Source organism: Camellia sinensis, chromosome 11 (genome assembly GCF_055761805.1).
Source record: "Camellia sinensis isolate YWXY chromosome 11, ASM5576180v1, whole genome shotgun sequence".
Classification (NCBI taxonomy): Eukaryota; Viridiplantae; Streptophyta; class Magnoliopsida; order Ericales; family Theaceae; genus Camellia; species Camellia sinensis.
Window position 1 is genome coordinate 113,034,637 of NC_138971.1, and position 19,137 is coordinate 113,053,773.

The 19,137-nt window shown below is 37.5% G+C and overlaps 1 pseudogene; it reads left to right on the top strand.

Moving 5' to 3' along the window:
• The first annotated feature begins 591 nt into the window (after positions 1–591).
• On the top strand, positions 592–17,908 carry LOC114290476 (pyruvate dehydrogenase E1 component subunit alpha, mitochondrial-like; annotated as a pseudogene).
• The last annotated feature ends 1,229 nt before the right edge of the window (positions 17,909–19,137 follow it).

Genomic DNA, 19,137 nt, shown 5'->3' on the forward strand with positions numbered 1-19,137 from the left:
TTTTTGTGAGAGAAGAGTGTAATAATTATGGGTTGAATATAATATTTTATTTGTTATGGCTAAAATAGCCCGAAACTAACTTGCCAAAAGTACACAATGCGTTGATATGAGCAATTTTTCAGAATTTATTTCCTTGAAATGGAATTTTGAATAGTTATGTAGAGTTTAATTTGTTTCAATTGTAAGAGGCATTGTCAATTTACATAGATGTAACAAAAAAAAATATATTTATGTCATTCATAGATGATGAAACTCAAAGCTAGTTATCTTGAAAAAATAAAAGCGGTGGTGGCTTATTAGGGTTAGGGTTTGGAGGATGAAGATGATGAAGATATTTTTGATATGGTAGGATGTGTATTGAGTGAAAATTAATAATTTAAATTTATTTAATGTGTGTATTGAGAAAAGATGTGGAAAGAGAGGAAGTAGTGTGTGAAAATAGAATTTCCCCCGCACACATGCATAACCCCACAACCCTCATTCTCATCCCAACTACTCATAATGTAGGATCCACACATATATAAGTAGTTGGGGGTCAATATCAAATTGGGGGACCTCGAAAAAAAAAAAGGAAAAAAAAAAAGGAGTCCAAACATTTTTGTAAAAAAAAAATACTAAAAAACAAAAAAATTTAATTTTTAAAAAAATGAATTCTCGTCCTCCCACCTCTTCTTCTACTTTCCATACTCCAGAGAGAAAAGAACCGATAAGATGAGAGAGATCAGTCGTTCAATCCAACGAATGATATGGCTTTGACTCACCGATCTCCCAATCTCCTGAAACCCGTCTCCACCACCCTCTCCTACACCCCATCTCTCGGCCGTCCATTCTGCTCCGACACCATCACCGTCGAGACCAGCGTCTCCTTCACCGCCCACAACTGTGATCCGCCACCGCTCCCAATGAGCTCCTCACCTTCTTCCGCGACATGGCAATGATGCGCCGTATGGAGATTGCTGCCGACTCTCTCTACAAAGCCAAGCTCATCCGCGGCTCCTGCCACCTCTACGATGGCCAAGAGGCAGTCGCCGTCGGAATAGAAGCGACAATCCCCAAAAATGTAAGCTAACAAGAAGAGTGGTTGTTCTAAGGGTAAAGGTGGATCTATGCATGTTTACAACAAGGAGAGTGGTTTCTATGGAGGCCATGGGATTGTTGGAGCTCAAGTGCCCTTAGGTTATGGATTGGCTTTTGCTCACAAGTATCCCAAGGAAGAGTATGTGACCTTTACTATGTATGGTGATGGTGCTGCAAATCAGGGACAGTTGTTTGAGGCGCTTAATATGGCTGCGCTTTGGGATCTTCCTGCCATTTTGGTCTGCGAAAACAATCATTGTATGTTTTTGATGATTTCATGCAGAAATCCATTTCAAATGTGTTTGTGTTTTGTGCGTTGTTTGATTGATTTGGAAATGGTGGTGTAGATAGAATGGGGACAACAGAATGGAGAGCTGCCAAGAGTTCGGCATACTACAAGTGAGGGGATTATGTTCCTGATTTGAAGGTGACCATCAAATTTTTCAGATTTTTTATTTGGGTTTTTGGAATTTTTTTCAAGTTCAATTGATTTCCTGCTGCAACTTACATGAATTTTTATTTTTTTGATTGATTGATAACAATTTGCTTGGAAATGTTGCTTCTTGTAGTTAATGATATTGTGCAATAATAATATATAGAAATCAGTTTTTTATGTGATAACAATACGATTATACTCTGTTTGGTTTTGGAGTTTTCAAAAATAATTTTCGAGTTTTTAATTCATAATGTTTAATCATTTCAATCTGTTAAATGGTGGGCTGTTTCACTGAATTTAGCAATATTCCCAGTTCATAATTGAAGTAATATGTTGGAATATATGATCAAAATGGAGTTGGTCTAATGCATCATGTTGTCTGAATCCAAGATAAGTTTTAATTTTTTTTTGGTCTTTTTTCAACTTCAAAACTGTCTTAATAGACTGTTCATGAGAGAGAGGACCCTGCATGTGGATACTTCCAAGTTTAAACTGATCTTGGTGTCTTGTAGTTGTGAACTGTTGGAACAATTTTCTGTGTATAATAAATAAATGAAACAAATCAAACAAAATAAAAATAAATTATTTATAGAATTTATTTTACTGAATCGAAAAAATATTAAAAAGATCAAGTTGAGTGTGTGACATTCTGTTCTTAAGACAGATTCGCCCCGCTACGGTGCTTACGGATAAATGGCGTTTATCTCCCAGGATACAATTATCTTCACAATTGTAATAGCACTCCAAGCAATTTGTACGGCGAACAAAACCTGTGTTCTTAACTCTCTGAATTTTTCCCTTAAATAATTTGAAAAATAATTGATGCAAAAGAGCAAAAGGAAGGCAACAAAAATCAATTTTCGGAATGGAAAATCTGTTGGAATGCCTTGATATAAATAGACCTAAACAAGTCTGAAAAACAAACTGAACAGGTGGGTTTTTTTGAATGAACAAGTGCAACAGATAATTGCCAGGCAGTTTCTATTTGTTGGAAAGCTGCTGGTAGATTTGAATCGTTCTAGTAGTTTTGAATTTGTCTGAGTTCCAACAGATCTGAAAAACTATTCGGACTGATTGAACTGTTGTGGAATTCGAATCTGAAAAGAGGCACAAATTATGGACAACAAGTTTTAAATTCAAATTCAAATTACATTGGTGCAAAATTTAAATTAATTTTTCCCGCAAGAATTTTTTGAAAAAAATTCAAATAAATTTTGTCTAAAAAATTAATATAAGAACCGATCCGACCCACAACCCACACTCGCGTTCGGCACGGCTCGGCTCGGCTCCGCTGGGCCGGTGGCTCGTACGCGGGTGTGGTGGTTTGAGCCAAGGTTCCATTTGTTCATAATTCCTCCCTTATACAAACTTGGGGCGTCCCTTAGGGCCCAACCCAAGTGTTGCCACCTAGAACTTATATACACACATAAGTTCTCTTACGTTTTCAATGTGGGACAAGCCTTACAAAGAAACTCACATTTAATTCTTTAAATGTCCATTCTACGAACCTGAAAACGACATCAAGTTTCCATTCACTCATAAATGGTTTTGACGAACCATCTTCACCGTGTGACTTGCCATGCGGTAAGGAACACGGCACCTTTTTGGACCCACCTCAAAAGACGTGTGAACCCTACTCAATTTTGGACTCAAAGTTGGCCTAAAATAAGCTTATAAAAATCAATTTTTCAACAATCCCCCACATAAATGGAATTTGACGGAGAAAAAATGAAACAATATGATCTAATTACAGAGAGTACAGAAATTGAAAATATTCTGCAAATGAGATAGCTTTTGGCTTTAAACCTTCCCTTGTGAGACATTATCAGATTTATTAGCTAACCAGTGAACATGATATTTTAAACTGTTTAGCCATTTGTGTAAATTAAGACAATATAACTCACACAGTATATTACCAGACAGTGTTTAGTTCTCACTAATGTGTTCATTTTGGCCCTGAACAACCTGGTCTTTCATGAGTGCTCTAGAGAATTGTAACTCTTCACAAATCTCATAGAACCGGCCCAGTTCATACTCATATAGGTGATTCTTATGAAGAGTATCCTGCCATACTCCACTAGGTTTACCTAGAAGAATCATTAAAATTTTACTTAACCTAAAGCGCTGCAGACATCACTATTTCATCATAGATATGGGTAGGAGTTTGACTCCCCAGTGATCCTTATGAGTCATACACAACTCGGTTGTCCCTTTAAACCTAGATCTTGGGATCTCCAGTCAACTAGGTTGGGTTTCCGTTGTGGTAACTCTTATATAATAGGCTTAAGTCCCATTCTCCTCGATGAATTCCCAACTAGCTCTTTTACTAACCCTTTGGTTAGTGGATCCGCTATGTTGTCTTTAGACTTCACATATGCAATGGAAATAATTCCATTAAAGAGTAGTTATCTCACGGTGTTATGTCGATGACGAATGTGTCGTGACTTACCGTTATACATATGACTTTGTGCTTTACCTATTGCTGATTAACTATCACAATATATGCATATAGAAGTCACCGATTTTGGCCATATTGAAATATCTTCAAGGAAATGGCGAAGCCATTCTGCTTCTTCCCCAGCTTTATCTAAAGTTATGAATTCTGATTCCATAGTAGACCTAGCAATGCAAGTTTGTTTGGAAGATTTCCAAGATACAACCGCCCCACCAAGAGTAAATACATACCCACTGGTGGATTTTGAGTCTCTAGTATCCGATATCCAGTATGCATCACAGTATCCTTCAAGTACTGCTGGATATCTAGTATAATTCAGCCCAATGTTATGAGTAAATCTAAGGTATCTTAGAACCCTTATAATCGCTTTCCAGTGTTTTACTCCTAAGTTACTCGTACATCTACTTAATTTATTTACTGCATAACCTATATCCGGGCAAGTGCAGTTCATCAAGCACATTAAGCTTCCGATAATTTGGACGTACTCCAATTGAGAAATACTTTCCTGTACATTCTTAGAAAGAAACAAATTAACATCCACAGGCGTTCTAGCAAGATGATCATCATCTTTGCTGAATTTGTCAAGTATTTTCTCAATGTAACGAGATTGTGACAAAGCATAACCTTCTGATGTTTTGGTAATTTTCATACCAAGTATTACATCAACAATCCCCATGTCCTTCATGTCAAAATGTTTATTCAATATTTTCTTTGTAGTTTTAATTAAATCATTATTACTACCTATGATGAGCATATCATCCACATAAAGACATACTATAACATAATTGTTATTTGTATTTTTAATATAAACTCATTTGTTACATTCATTAATTTTGAATCCATTTGACATCATTGCTTTGTTAAATTTTTCATGCCATTACTTTGGTGCTTGTTTTAAACCATATAATGATTTAACCAATTTACACACTTTCTTTTCTTTTTCTGGAATAGAAAATCCTTCTGGTTGTTCCATGTAAATTTCTTCATCTAACTCACCATTTAAGAAAGCGATTTTCACATCCATTTGATGAATTTCTAGATTGTACAACGATGCAATAGCAATAAGCATTTTAATGGATGTTATTCTAGTAACCGGTGAGTATATGTCAAAGTAATCAAGACCTTCTTTTTGTCTAAATTCTTTGACCACAAGTCTTGCTTTGTATTTGTCAATTGATCCATCCGCTTTCATTTTTCTTTTGAAAATATTGTACCCAAGAGGTTTCCAACTTGGTGGCAAATCCACCAATTCCCAAGTGTGATTTTGCAGAATGGATTCAACTTCACTGTTTACAGCCTCTTTCTATAAAGGAGCTTCAGGACTGGACATAGCCTCTTTAAAAGTTAAAGGCTCATTTTCTAACCAAATATTAGAAAATCTAGACAAAAAGATTTTGAGGTTTTAGCACGTTTACAACGCCTAAGTTCCTCTTCCTCATTTTGATCTATATCTTGCTCTTGTTCTTGATCATGACTAGTAATAGTATCATAAGATCTTTTATTATTACTAGCCTCTTGTCCAGTGTTATTGGGAAATACATATTCAAAGAATGATGCATTCCGAGATTCAATAATAGTATTTACACACATTTCGAAATGTTCTGATTTATAAATTAAAAATCGATATGCACTACTATTCTTGGCATAACCAATGAAAATGCAATTTACTGTTTTAGGACCTATCGTAGTCTTTTTAGGACTAGGAATAACCACTTTAGCCAAACAGCCCCACACTTTTAAGTATTTGTAGGATGATACTCTCCCATGCCACAATTTATAAGGTGTTTGATTCGCTTTCTTTTGGGGTACTTTATTAAGTATATAATTAGCAGAAAATATTGCTTCCCCCCACAAGTTCTTAGGTAATCCAAAATTTATTAACATGACATTCATCATTTCTTTTAAAGTCCTATTTTTCTTTTCAGTAATTCCATTTTGCTGAGGTGAGTAAGGAGCAGTGGTTTGATGAATTATTTCATGTTCTTTACAAAATTCACCAAAAAGTGATTCATATTCATCACCTCTATCACTTCTAAGTTTCTTAATTTTCTTATCAAGTTGATTTTCAATTTCATTCTTATATTGAATGAAAGTCTCCAAAGTTTTATTTTTGGTTCGAATTAAATAAACATAAACTATATCTAGTATAGTCATCAATAAAAGTGATAAAATACTTTTTCCCACCTCTAGTTTGAATTGATTTAAAATCACAAATGTCACTATGAATTAATTCAAGTGGTTCCGTACTTCTCTCAATTGAATGAAAAGGAGTTTTGGATAATTTTGCCTCAACATAAATTTCACATTTATGATTTAAATCAATGTCAAATTTTGGTAAACATTCCATATTAATTAATCTTCACAAAGATCCATAATTAACATGTCCAAGTCCACCATGCCATAAATTTGAAGACTCATGCAAGTAAGAAGAAGATGTATTTTTATTAATAAAAGAGGTTACAATAGTCATTACATTCATTTTGAAAAGACCATCAGACATGTAATCTTTTCCTACATACATCCCATTTTTGGTAAGTACAAACTTGTCACTTTCAAAAACTAGTCTAAACCCATTTTTACTCAACGAAGATCTGGAAACAAGATTCTTGCGAATGTCCGGTACATGTAGCACATTGTTGAGAGTGAGTTCCTTTCCATATGTCATCTTCAGAATAATCTTTCCTTGTCCTTCAACTTTAGAAGTTGAGGAGTTGTCCATAAAAAGTTGTTCACTGTTGTCTACTATAGTATAAGATGTTAACATCTTTTTGTCAGCACAGATATGGCGAGTAGCACCAGTGTCCACCAACCATTCTTTAGGATTTCCGACAAGATTTGCTTCGGAAACAACTGCAAAAAGATTTATGCCATCAATACTATTGGAAATTTTGTCAATTTCGGTCATATTGGCTTGAGCAGGCTTCTTGCTTGATCTTCCTTTGCCTTTGCCTTTGCTATGACAATTTTTGGCCCGATGTCCTTCTTTGTCACAGATGTAACATTTGCTATTAAACTTGTATTTTTTAGTTTCCCCTCCTTTAGAGCCTTGTGAGGAATTTTCTCCAGAAAACTTCTGTTTCTTGGCTTTTGGAGCATGTTCCACCACATTTGCCTTTGACTCCATTGGATGTTTACTAGATCGCTTCTCTGAATTGCGATTGTCCTCCTCAATCCTCAAACACACAATTAATTCCTCCAAAGACATTTCTTTGCGCTTGTGTTTGAGGTAGTTCTTGAATTCCTTCCAGTCTTGTGATAATTCTTAATTAAGGCTGCAACTTGAAAGGATTCACTGAGAGACATGCCTTCTGAGTGAATGTCATGCAGAATGAGTTGGAGATCTTGAACTTGGCTAATCACAGTCGTAGAATCAATCATCACAAAGTCCAGGAATTTACCAACCACAAATTTCTTTGAGCCAGCATCTTTTGTTTTGTACTTTTTCTCCAAAGACTCCCAAAGTTCCTTTGCCGTTTTGATAGGACTGTAGACGTTGTATAATGTGTTGTCAAGTCCGTTCAAGATGTAGTTCCGGCAAAGGAAATTAGCATGTTTCCAGGCATCAACCGCAGCAACCACTTGCCAGTCAGTTTCATCCTTTTTCAAAATAAGAGCATCCTCATGGAGAAAACGAGCCAAGTTCAGAGTTATAAGATAAAACAACATTTTCTGTTGCCATCTTTTAAAATCAGTTCCTGAGAATTTCTCTGGCTTCTCACCTTGATTGACTGGCATAGTTATAATAGAATGAGGGGTTGGCGCAATTGCAGCCTCTATACTCGTACTTGTTTGAGCATTAGTTTGACCAGTTTCAGTAGCCATGAATTCGAAATTATAATTAGAATTTTATACTACACAGAAAATTTAAACCAAAACCACATAATTAAATTCTGTAAAAAATGAAAGAAACAAGAATTGTAACTGTTATTTCCAATTAATTCGGAAATAAAATAAAATTTTATTTAAAACAAATTAATTTCACACAGAAAATAAAATTTTATAACACTTCAATAATTAAAATACTGAAACATAATTTTAATTATTGAACATTCAGAAATAATTTCTGAAAACCAAAATTAATTTCTGACAAAATTTCATAAATAAATATTCTGAATTGTTAATGATACCAGTATATTACTACTATTTGTTTTTCCAACCAGAATATTATTTTGTAAAATCACATAAAATAATTTATGTAAGAAGAAGAAAAAGAAAAAAAGAAACAAACGAAAAATTCTGTATAAACAGAACAATTCGAATCTATCTTAAGATTGTTGGAACAATCTTCTGTGTACAATAAATAAGTGAAACAAATCAAACAAAATAAAAATAAATTACTTACAGAATTTATTTTACCGAACTAAATAAATATTAAAAAGATCAAGTCGAGTGCGTGACACTCTGTCCTTAAGACAGATTAGCCTCGCTACGGTGCTTACGGATAAATGGCGTCTATCTCCTAAGATATAATGATCTTCAGAAATTGTAGTAGCACTCCAAATAATTTGTACGGCGAACAAAACCTGTGTTCTTAACTCTTTGAATTTTTTCCTAAAATAATATGAAGAATAATTGATACAAAAAAAGCAAAATGAAGGCAACAAAAATCAATTTTTGGAATGGAAAATCTGCTGGAATGCCTTGGTATAAATAGACCCGAACAGGTTTGAAAAACAAACTAAATAGGTGGGTTTTTTGAATGAACAGGTGCAACAGATAACTGTTAGGCAGTTTCTATCTATTGGAAAACTGTTGGCAGATTTGAATTTGTCTGGCAATTTTTAATCTATCCGGATTCCGACAAATCTGAAAAATTATTTGGACTGATTGAACTGTTGTGGAAGTCGGATATGAAAAGAGGCACAAATTATGGACAAAAAGTTTTGAATTCAAATTCAAATTACATTGGCGGAAAATTTAAATTAATTTTTCCTACAAGAATTTTTGGAAAGAATTCAAATGAATTGTCTAAAAAATTAATATAAGAACCGACTCGATCCACAACCCACACTCGCGCCTGGCACGGCTCGGCTGGGTGTTGGTTTGAGCCAATGTTCCATTTGTCCATAACTCCTCCCTTTTACAAACTTGGAGTGCCCCTTGGGGCCCAACCCAAGTGTTGTCACCTAGAACTTATATACACACATAAGTTCTCTTAAGTTTCCAATGTGGGACAAGCCTTACAAGGAAACCCACATTTAATTCTTTAAATGTCTATTCCACGAACCTGAAAATGACGTCAAGTTCCTATTCATCCATAAATGGTTTTGACGAACCGTCTTCAACGTATGACTTGCCGGGTGGCAAGGAACACGTCAACTCTTTGGACTCACCTCAAAAGACGTGTGGACCCCACTCAATTTTGGGTTTAAAGTTGGCCCAAAATAAGCCTATAAAAACCCATTATTGCCTTCATTTTCTGCATAAGTGAATAATAAAGCTACACATTGATGATATTTAGAAATTATTGTTGTTACTATTGCCAAATATTGCTGTTTTCTATGGTTTGTCATATATTTCATATTCTGAAACAGGTAGATGGTATGGATGTTTTAGCCGTGAAACAAGCATGCAAAGCATGCTTTGAAGAATGGACACATTGTGAGTGCATTTATCACGCATTCTGCAGTTCTATGTTTTTCTTTCAGCAGTAAATTTTTTAAATAGTATTGAGAAAATATGATTTTGTTGTAAAATATGATACAGACATGTCTTGTTATATTAGTCAGAACCCAGAAGCATGAAACATTTTCCTTATCAATTGGTTGTAGTACATTATGAAGCCATTATTTTGTACCATAACAAATTTGTCAATTAATTGTGACCCTTAATCAATGCTGAATTTATGTTAAAAATCCTTTGTGCCACTAATATGTATATGTCTTTCTGAATTTCTAACGTAATGCATGGTTGATATTGGTTGTATTTGTAACTCATGTACTAGTGATGATGGGATTTTTTGGGGACAAGCAATGAGAAAGTAACTTTATTAACTTGCCAACAGAAGGGACAACAGAAGTTGAGATTTGGGTTATCTAAAGTACATTGGGCCCCCAATTTGGGGTAACCATCTGGAGGTTGTAACGGTAAATGCGACGTTGAATTTAGAAGTAGTTGAAGATAGCCCTATCTTAGGAAATTGTGTCTACACATGATCTTAAATTGAAAGGCTATCTTCCAAAGTTTAACACAACTATACGAAAAAATAGTACTCTAGGCTGTATGTGCCATGGGTCCAAAGAGATGCCGTTGCGAAAATTTTCAATACAACCGCCCTTTTTCATCTACTTCAAAATTTAATTGGTGCAAGGTCATTAAGGGGCAACATATGTTTACTTTAGAAGTTGCAATTTGATCTTGTGTATAGTTAACTTTATTCCTCTCTGATAACCTTCTTATGGGATGTTTTGCTATGTTTTTAAATGTATGTTGATGTCTTGGTTCCTGATCTTCTATTGAGTTCTTTGCATGGGTGGCTGTAGGAGTGTAAGCTTGATATAATTTGAAAAAGCAAGCGACAAACTAGTCCAATTTTTTTTTTCTTAAATATATATTCAGCCAAATAATAATAATAATAATAATAATAATAATAATAATAATAATAAGAATCAAATACTTGTTTCTTCATTGTTGCTCCAAATGAAATGTGAAATAACAAACTTGACCTCAACTATTGGCAAATTAGTGACAAAAGGTTTTTATGAAAACATGCTAAATTTAGTGTTTATAAACTTAATCTGAGAGGTAAGACTATGTATTGACTAATTTTTTCTTTCTTTGTGATGGTGTTCAGATTCTTGAAATGGACACCTACAGGTACCATGGTCATTCTATGTCTGATCTTGGGAGCACTTACCGCACATGTGGTGAGATTACTGGCGAGAGACAGGTTGATATTATTCTCAATACATTCTCTCTGGATGGAACTTGTTAATCTTAAGTTCTACATGTCTAACGTTTAGGATATGTTACATAAATACTTCCAGGAGTGTGATCCAATTGAAAGAATAAGAAAGCTGGTACGATCTCATGACCTAGCCATTGAAAAGGAGCTAAAGGCATTATTTAACAACTCAAATCCTTCTATAATTTTACAGAATAAAGAATTCTATGTTTGAAATTTAATTGGTTATGAATCTTCTGTATAAAAAAGGAATTGGTACTAGATAATAACGAGTGTGTCCTCCTATCATCTTGTTTATTTATTATTTCTATGCAGGATATGGAGAAGGAAATCAAAAAAAAGGTTGATGAAGCCATTGCTAAAGCCAAGGTGAGAAACTTGTCATGTTTCTATTTTTCATTGTTTAATAGTTGTAGTGCCATGCCTTTGAAACCTAGTCTTTCTCATATTACTCTTGATGGACGATATCTGTTTGTTTGCAATTCTAGGAAAGCCCAATGCCAGATCCTTCTGAACTCCTCACCAATGTGTATGTTAAAGGCTTGGGGGCTGAGGTCGAATTTTTTTCCCTCTGATTCCGTTAACAAAAATGATTGAGGCCTCAAATTTTTTGGCTCAAATTTGCCTCGAATTTGGTTTTTTTTTTTTTTTTTTTTTTTTTTTTTTTTTTTTGCTGGGTTGATGCTTTGCTTATTATTATTATTATTATTTTTATTTATTTTTTTCTGCAATGATTTAGCCCAGAAAAAACAAATCTGTTTTTCAGATTATCAATCCTCTATTATTTGTTTTTTGTGAACCACCATAAGTGGTTTGCACCTCACTTTCACCAACAGTGGTATCAAAGCACTAGGAGGGCCAGTTTTTTCAAAAAAAAAAAAACAGTGGAACAGAGCATCATTTCAAATTTTGCCCAGAAATCAAGGTTATTGAAATCAACTTTTGATCACACCAGTGTGTAGGTCTCATCAAGACGATCACACTGAAAAAAATCATGTTGAAAACCGAGTTCCACAGTGACCACACGCGTTCCACGCGCCGTCGAAGTCGTCACCACGCTCAAAAACGCGCCCACGTGCCTCCATTCGTCTTTTTTGCTGGGATTGCAGAGTCTGACACGTCTGACATATGATCTGATCCATTAGCCCAGATTCGGACCGTATCCAGGAGTTGGCATCATTGACGACGTCATCTGAGCCGTTAAGCCGAGCCGAGTCACAAGCCACAGCGGAGCCACACCGCAGACGAGGTGAGCCGCGCCACCACGCCTCTGACGTCACGTTAACGTTATCTGATCTAGAAAATTATCTGGTGCTTCTCAAAAGTCCCAGATGTAGACACCCCATTTTTGACCGATCTTAAGACTCAGACATCACCGATTGAGCGCTCGGTGATGATGCATATTGTGCTCGTTTTGAGGTTTCAGAGTCTCGACTGCGAGCCTTGCTTCCGGACTTCGGGGCTCTTTTGTGCTTTGCCTCGGTTTGCGAATCAGGTCCTATTTTCTCTGTTTTCTCTTCCCAAAGGGAGCGAAAGGTCTCATAGACCATCTCTCAGTGGCCGTAGGCTACGTTTCGTGGTCGTAGGCCATTTTTCCCGTTTGGAGCCTAGTTTTCGGTTTTCGGAGCCGTCAGCCGTGTGCCTCGGTTCGGGACCGCTTAACTACCTCTGTTTGCTCCGATTTTTGGCACACACCTTGTTTCCTCCCCTTAGAGGGACACTGTGGCCCGGGAGACCACCTTCGTGGTCATACGCCACTTCTGATGCATAACAACTTGTTTTCGGGACCCCAGACTGCGCGTTTTGGCCCCCGAACCTTCGTTTTGCATCCGTCTTGGTCCATTTTTGGTAGGGACCCTATTTTCATTCCCAGGGAGGTGGTAGTATGGTGGGAGGCCACCTTTTTCCCATGGAAACCAGCTTTCTCTTTTTCTCTCTCCTCCAGTCGATTTTTATGACAGAAAGCTGGTTTTTCTCACTTTTGAGCCACAATTTCTGTTTTTTTCATACCACCATTGTGTTGTGCTCATCTGGGAGGCCACCAATATGGGTAGGCCAACCAGTAATTCTTCTTGACCCTTTTGAACCTTGCCAAAAAGTTAATTTTTCTCTCTCCTGGGTCACATTTTCTGGCTTTCCACCATACAACTATGTTGCACTCATCTAGGAGGTCATCTTTCTGGGGTAGCCGGCCAGCATTTCTCCTTCAACCTTTTGACCCCTGGTCGACCAACCAGGGGGAGTGGCCGGCCGACCACTTGAACTGGTCGGCCTGCTTCTTGCTTTTTGCTCTCTCTGAATGCATCACAGCTGTGCCAGCTAGGAGGCATTTGGACCATCATCCATACACATATGGAGGATCTTTGAGCTTGGTTTGAAGCTTCTTAGAGAAGCTTTGGCCTCTCTTCTCTATAAAGGGAGGCCTCCTCTTCCATTGCTAGGGTTAAACCCTTTGGTTAGAGCATACATACACTTCCTTCCATATCTCTCTCTTCCAAGCTCCAAAACCCCTTTGTTCTTGCACCATTTACACTACACCTCCTAGCCTACCACCTCCACCATCCATTCAACCACCTTGGGACTGATTTTCAGAGGTTGATACCTCACTTTCTTGGTCCAGAAGTTGCTGCATTGTTGTGCTACAAGGGTAAGTCTCCATTTTCCCCTTTTTGACATTATTTTGCTCCATTCTTTAGCCCTATTTTTAAGCATTTTTGGACTTTGACATAAACTGAAAAAAGTCTTTTTTTGATCTTCTAAACATGTTTGTTTAAGAACACTTTTCTGTTTGAGGCCATCCACCTCCTTGTATGCTCTATCCCTCTTTGAAGGCTTATTTTGCATCATATCTTAGCCTTGCTTGTGAGCATTTTCGAGATTTGTCATAAACTGAAAAAAGTCTTATTTTAAGCCCCTCTTGATGTTTGATTAAGGTCACTTTTCTGTTTGGGGTCACCTTTCCCTTTGCATGCTTCATTCCCTCATGTTTAAGGCTATGCATTAGAGCATTTGTGTTGGCCTTGGTTTGCCCTTTTAGCCACTGAAATCTAGTGGATTTTCAGTGGCTTAGATGTGTCTTTGAGCCCTAAAATCAGAGGGGGGGTGACCCCCTCTCTCCTTGCCTTGTTTGTTGGCCTTTTTGGCCTTCCAAAGGGGCCCCATCTTGCATGCTTTGAAGTCTTGTTTCAGGCCCTATTATGTGCGTTTTGAGGTCTTCCTTAGCTCTGTCCGGAGCCCCTTTGGCCATATTTTATGTCTATGATGTATGTGTAGAACAATCCCATTCAAGGCTTTTCAAAGGGGCCTTCCATTGCATGCTTCCTAGACTAATTTCAGGGTCTTTTTGGTGAGTTTTAGGGTTGTCATAACTTATTTCTAGAGGTGGTTTTGCCCTTTTGTCTGTCTATCATGTATATATAGAACAACCCCTCGCATGGCTTTCCAAAGGGGCTCATCATTCTTGCATGTGTTGACTGAGTTTCAGTGGTTATTTGGGCATATTTTGGCCTGAAATACTTCTGTTTTTAGCTGGTTGGGTGAGCCCTCATATGCTTCATATAGTTGTAGAACAACTCATGGTTCATTAACTTTCTTTGCATGCTTTGTTGACCCTTGATTTTAACACTTTTTGGCCATGCCTTAAACTGATATTGTGCTTATTTTGGACTGCCCTAGCTCTGTTTTGGGTCTTGTGGTTGAATGATGTTTGTTTCGCATGCTTGTAGTTCAATACCCATGCTTAACTTTAAGTTTCAAGGTTCATCTCATGCATATACTGAGGTGTGTTCATGTTTTGGGCTCATTATACATCATATTTCAGAGCTTGTTTGAATGCCATATTTCCATGTTTTGTACTCTTTAAATGTGTTTGAGAGTCAGACTTGTATGCCTTGTTTTCGAACCATTGAATGAGCTCCATTTCGTTGCATTCCGAGCCATCATTTTAGACCATTTCCCTACTGTTTCAGACCTACCTAGGGTCTGTTTGGGGTTGGTTTTTCCTTTGGTGCATTGCTTTGGGTACCTCTAGTGTAACGCACTTCACTAGTTTCGGTACCCGGGGCCCCTAGCTTGCATTGTGTGCCATATTTGCATGTTTCGGGACCATATTTTATGCCATTTCAGAGCTGTATCATGTGTCATTTTATGCCATGTTTCATCCTTTACCATACTTTGGTATATTGGTATTTGATGCCTTAGGATCGATACTTTGCATCCGTGCATGTTTGCATGTGTTTCGGTTGTTTCATTTCCATCATATGGCCACTGATGTGAGTGTAGCTGAGGTCCACTCATGTTGGTATAAGTCCATCGTACATTGTGTATGCCATTTCAGTCCATAGCATTGTGTATGCTGAGTTGCACGTTAGAGCATTGTGTATGCCATGTTACATCGAGCATTGTGTATGCCATTTCATAGTATTGCGTATGCTAGGTTGTATGTTAGTCGTATTGTGTATGCTATCTCATTTGCATTGTGTTTGGGATAGGAGTTAGCCCAAGCACGGGAAACGAGGGACGTTTCGTACTCCGAGTGACGGAACGTGTCTCAATTCCCGGTCGCCGACACTCCGGATTACCCATGATAGAGTTTAGGTTTTGTTGTGTTTATATGTGCATTCATTTCACATCGAGTCGTGCAATTCGACTCCTCGGTTATCATACATCGAGATGCGTGATTGATGGCACGAGGATCGAGGACTACACTCTCTGAAGAGTAGTCATGCATACATATGTGAAAATACTTTGCCATGCCCCTTTCTTGCTCTCTGTTGCAGCAAATCAGAAATCAACAGCCTTCTGGAGCTTTGCACAGCATTCCGAGTTTAAGTGTAAACAGAGGCGAATCGGGACATCGCAATGGATTTTCGCGCAAGGCAACTCGAACATGCATCATTCATCACCCAAAATAGAGCCGAGGCAGTCATATGCATGATAGTTTTATTGCTTACTTAGCTAGTTTGTTAATTAGTTAATGTTGTGTAATAATTAGCTGTAGCTGTTATCTATTCGCACTGTATTATTTATTCGGACCCTCCGAACGAGGGCAATTGTGTAATAAATGTGCGTGTGTGTGATGTATGTCTTCCAACCCCACGTCTTTCTCCCTTTTACTTACCAGCTTATGATGGTTAGATTAGGGTATGTTTCAATTAGCATACTTATGCTTGCATGTTTGCATCATTCATCTGTATTGCATGCACTGGGCTCGGCGTATCATACTAACTGCATTGTATTTCAATTCCGAGTTGAATACGTGTTATCTGTAATATCTCATATGCCATTCTTAGGATAGCCGAGCCTATTTCTAGTTGCATTTTGCATGTGTTGCATTAGCTGTCTTAACATGAAACTAGGATCATGCATATGATTATTAACTAGTTTCTGTTTTGGCTCGGAGTACTCGGTAAGTGTTTATGCTTTAGCATCCTTGTATGCGTGTGAGTGTTGCCATGATAGCATGCTTACCATGAGGCTAACTGCTTATGTGATATAACTGCCTGAATGCCTGTGGGTGAAGGTTGAGTTATTTGGATTGGAACAATTCATCAATTGTGAGTTTTAAGCCCACTTGAGAGTGGCAAATCATCTTGTTTTCTAAGCCCACCTAAGAGTGGCAAATCCACATTTTAGCCTACTTGCGAGTAGCAAACCGTTTTTCGAAACAAACATAAAATGTTTTGTTCCAATTCAGGCGATCCAGTCTATACTTGTATGCTGTGCGCATCACATAGTAAATCTAGGCTAATAACCGGAATAAGAACGCATAATGTTTTCAAAACTAGATATCATGGTTAGTAGAGGCCGATCTTTGATCGGGCGAGCGAGGGTGCTCACGAAGTGACCTTCCCCAATCGTACCCAAGTTCCCGAGCTGAGACGACTTTGGTGATGACGGACACGTGGCCTTAGGCAACGAGTCAAGGTTTCCTAAATTTTCCAAAATAAAATATTTAGGTGGCGACTCTGTATCTGGCAAAACAGTCCATGTTTGGCACTTCTTTAAAAAAAAATCTGTTTTCAAAAACGATTTGCCGGATTTGGACTGTTTAATGATTCATCGGTCTTGCATTGAACTCCGCAAGATTAGATACAGGATCGTGACACAAATTGAGTCCGAACTGTAGTGAGGCCCAAGGGCGTGTCTACACCAGATTTCGTCAATCTCAATCATTCAATTATTTTTTGTTAGATCTAAGCCGTTTGAAGTCCATTTTTGGTGATCCAATAGTGCTTTCCACTATTTGGAATATTCCTGACATATCTGTACGTTTAGAATTCACAAATTCCATCCTGAAAATTTATAGATTTCTTAAAGTCAAACAATGGACAACACAAATAATTTCTTTCAACCCCAATTTCCAAAACTCAGCAAGGATAACTATGAAAATTGGAGTATTCAAATGCAAGTCCTACTAGCCTCACAAGATTTGTGGGAGTTAGTAGATCGAGGATATAACGAGCCAGCTACTCTCGAAGATGAAGGAAATTTAAATGAAGCTTAGAAGACGGCGTTAAAAGATTCAAGGAAGAGGGATAAAAAGGCCTTGTATCTGCTCTATCAAGGCATTGATGAGTCAAGCTTTGAGAAGATTTCAGCAGCAACAACCTCTAAATAGGCATGGAGTATTCTTCGCAATTCACACTGTGGAATTGAAAAGACAATCAGAGTTCGACTCTAGGTGTTACGTAGCGAATTCAAGATGCTGCACATGAATGAGAATTAGTCAATTTCTGAGTACTTCAACAAAACATTGACCATTGTTAATCAGATGAGAAGATATGGAGAGAAGATGGAATCTCTTCAAGTGATAGAGAAGATTCTTCGATCACTCAGTCCCAAGTTTGAGCACCTGGTTGTAGCAATAGAAGAGTCCAAGGATCTCAGTGCCATGACCACCGATGAGCTGATGGGCACACTTGAGATTCATGAACAAAGGATCAACAAGAAGACTCCCTTAAGTTTTCTAGAGCAAGTTGTTCAATCAAAGCTGTCTTTCAGAGATGACAAAAACGAGCAAGTGGGGACATCATAAAGAAGCCAAGAAAGAGGCCGTGGTTACAATAACCAAAGTTTTGGTTTTCGAGAAAGAGGCGGAAGAGGTCCAGCCGAAAGAGGAAAAAGTCAACCACATTTTGCTCCAAGAGGAAGAGAAGGTGGTTACAACAACCGACCAGGATTTGACAAAAACAATGTTTAGTGCTACCATTGTTACAAGTTCGAGCAATATAGCAATGAATGTCGAAGTAGAGCAACAACAGAAGCCATAGAGCAAGTAAATTTTGTCGAGCAGGAAACAAACAAAGTCGGACCTACAGTCTTGTTTGTCCACCATGGAGATACTGTAAACCAAAACAATGTTTAGTATCTAGATTTGGGAGCCAGTAATCATATGTGTGGTAAAAAAGAGTTGTTCGTCGGGCTTGACGAGACTGTACAAGCACAAGTCTCATTTGGTGATTCTTCAAAGACTCCAGTGAAAGGAAGAGGCAATATTCTGATCAGGCTCAAGAATGGAGATCATGATTACATCTCCAATGTTTATTATGTTTCTGCCATGAAGAACAACATTTTGAGTATGGGACAACTCCTAGAGAAAGGATACGACATCAGCATGAAAGATTGTCATCTTACCATCAAAGACAATCATGGTAATTTGATCACTCAGGTGAGAATGTCCAAGAATTGAACGTTTGCATTGAACATCCAACATGATGTTGTGAAGTGTTTAAGTGCCATCATCAAAGACAAAGACTGGCTATGGCATTTGAGGTTTGGACATCTCAACTTTGGAAGCTTGAAGTTATTGTCAAGCAAGAATATGGTGAAAAGGCTCTCTCATATTGCTCATAGTAATGAAGTCTGTGAAAGTTGCATTCTTGGCAAGCATCATAGAGCTAGCTTTGTCAAAGAAGTGAAGTGGAGATCAACAAAGCCGCTAGAGCTAATGCACACTAATGTGTGTGGTCCATTGAAGCTAATGTCAAATGGATAGAATAGATATTTTCTCACATTTATTGATGATTATAGTCGAAAAACATGAGTGTATTTTCTTAAAAGAAAATCAGAGGTGTTCAGTATCGTCAAAGAAATCAAAGTTCTTATAAAAAAACAAAGCGGCTACTATATCAAGATATTGCTGTCAGATCAAGGTGGAGAGTATACATCAAATGCTTTCGATAATTATTGCAAAGAGCATGGAATCAAGCGTCAAACAATACCATCATATACGCCACAGCTGAATGGTGTTACTGAAAGGAAGAA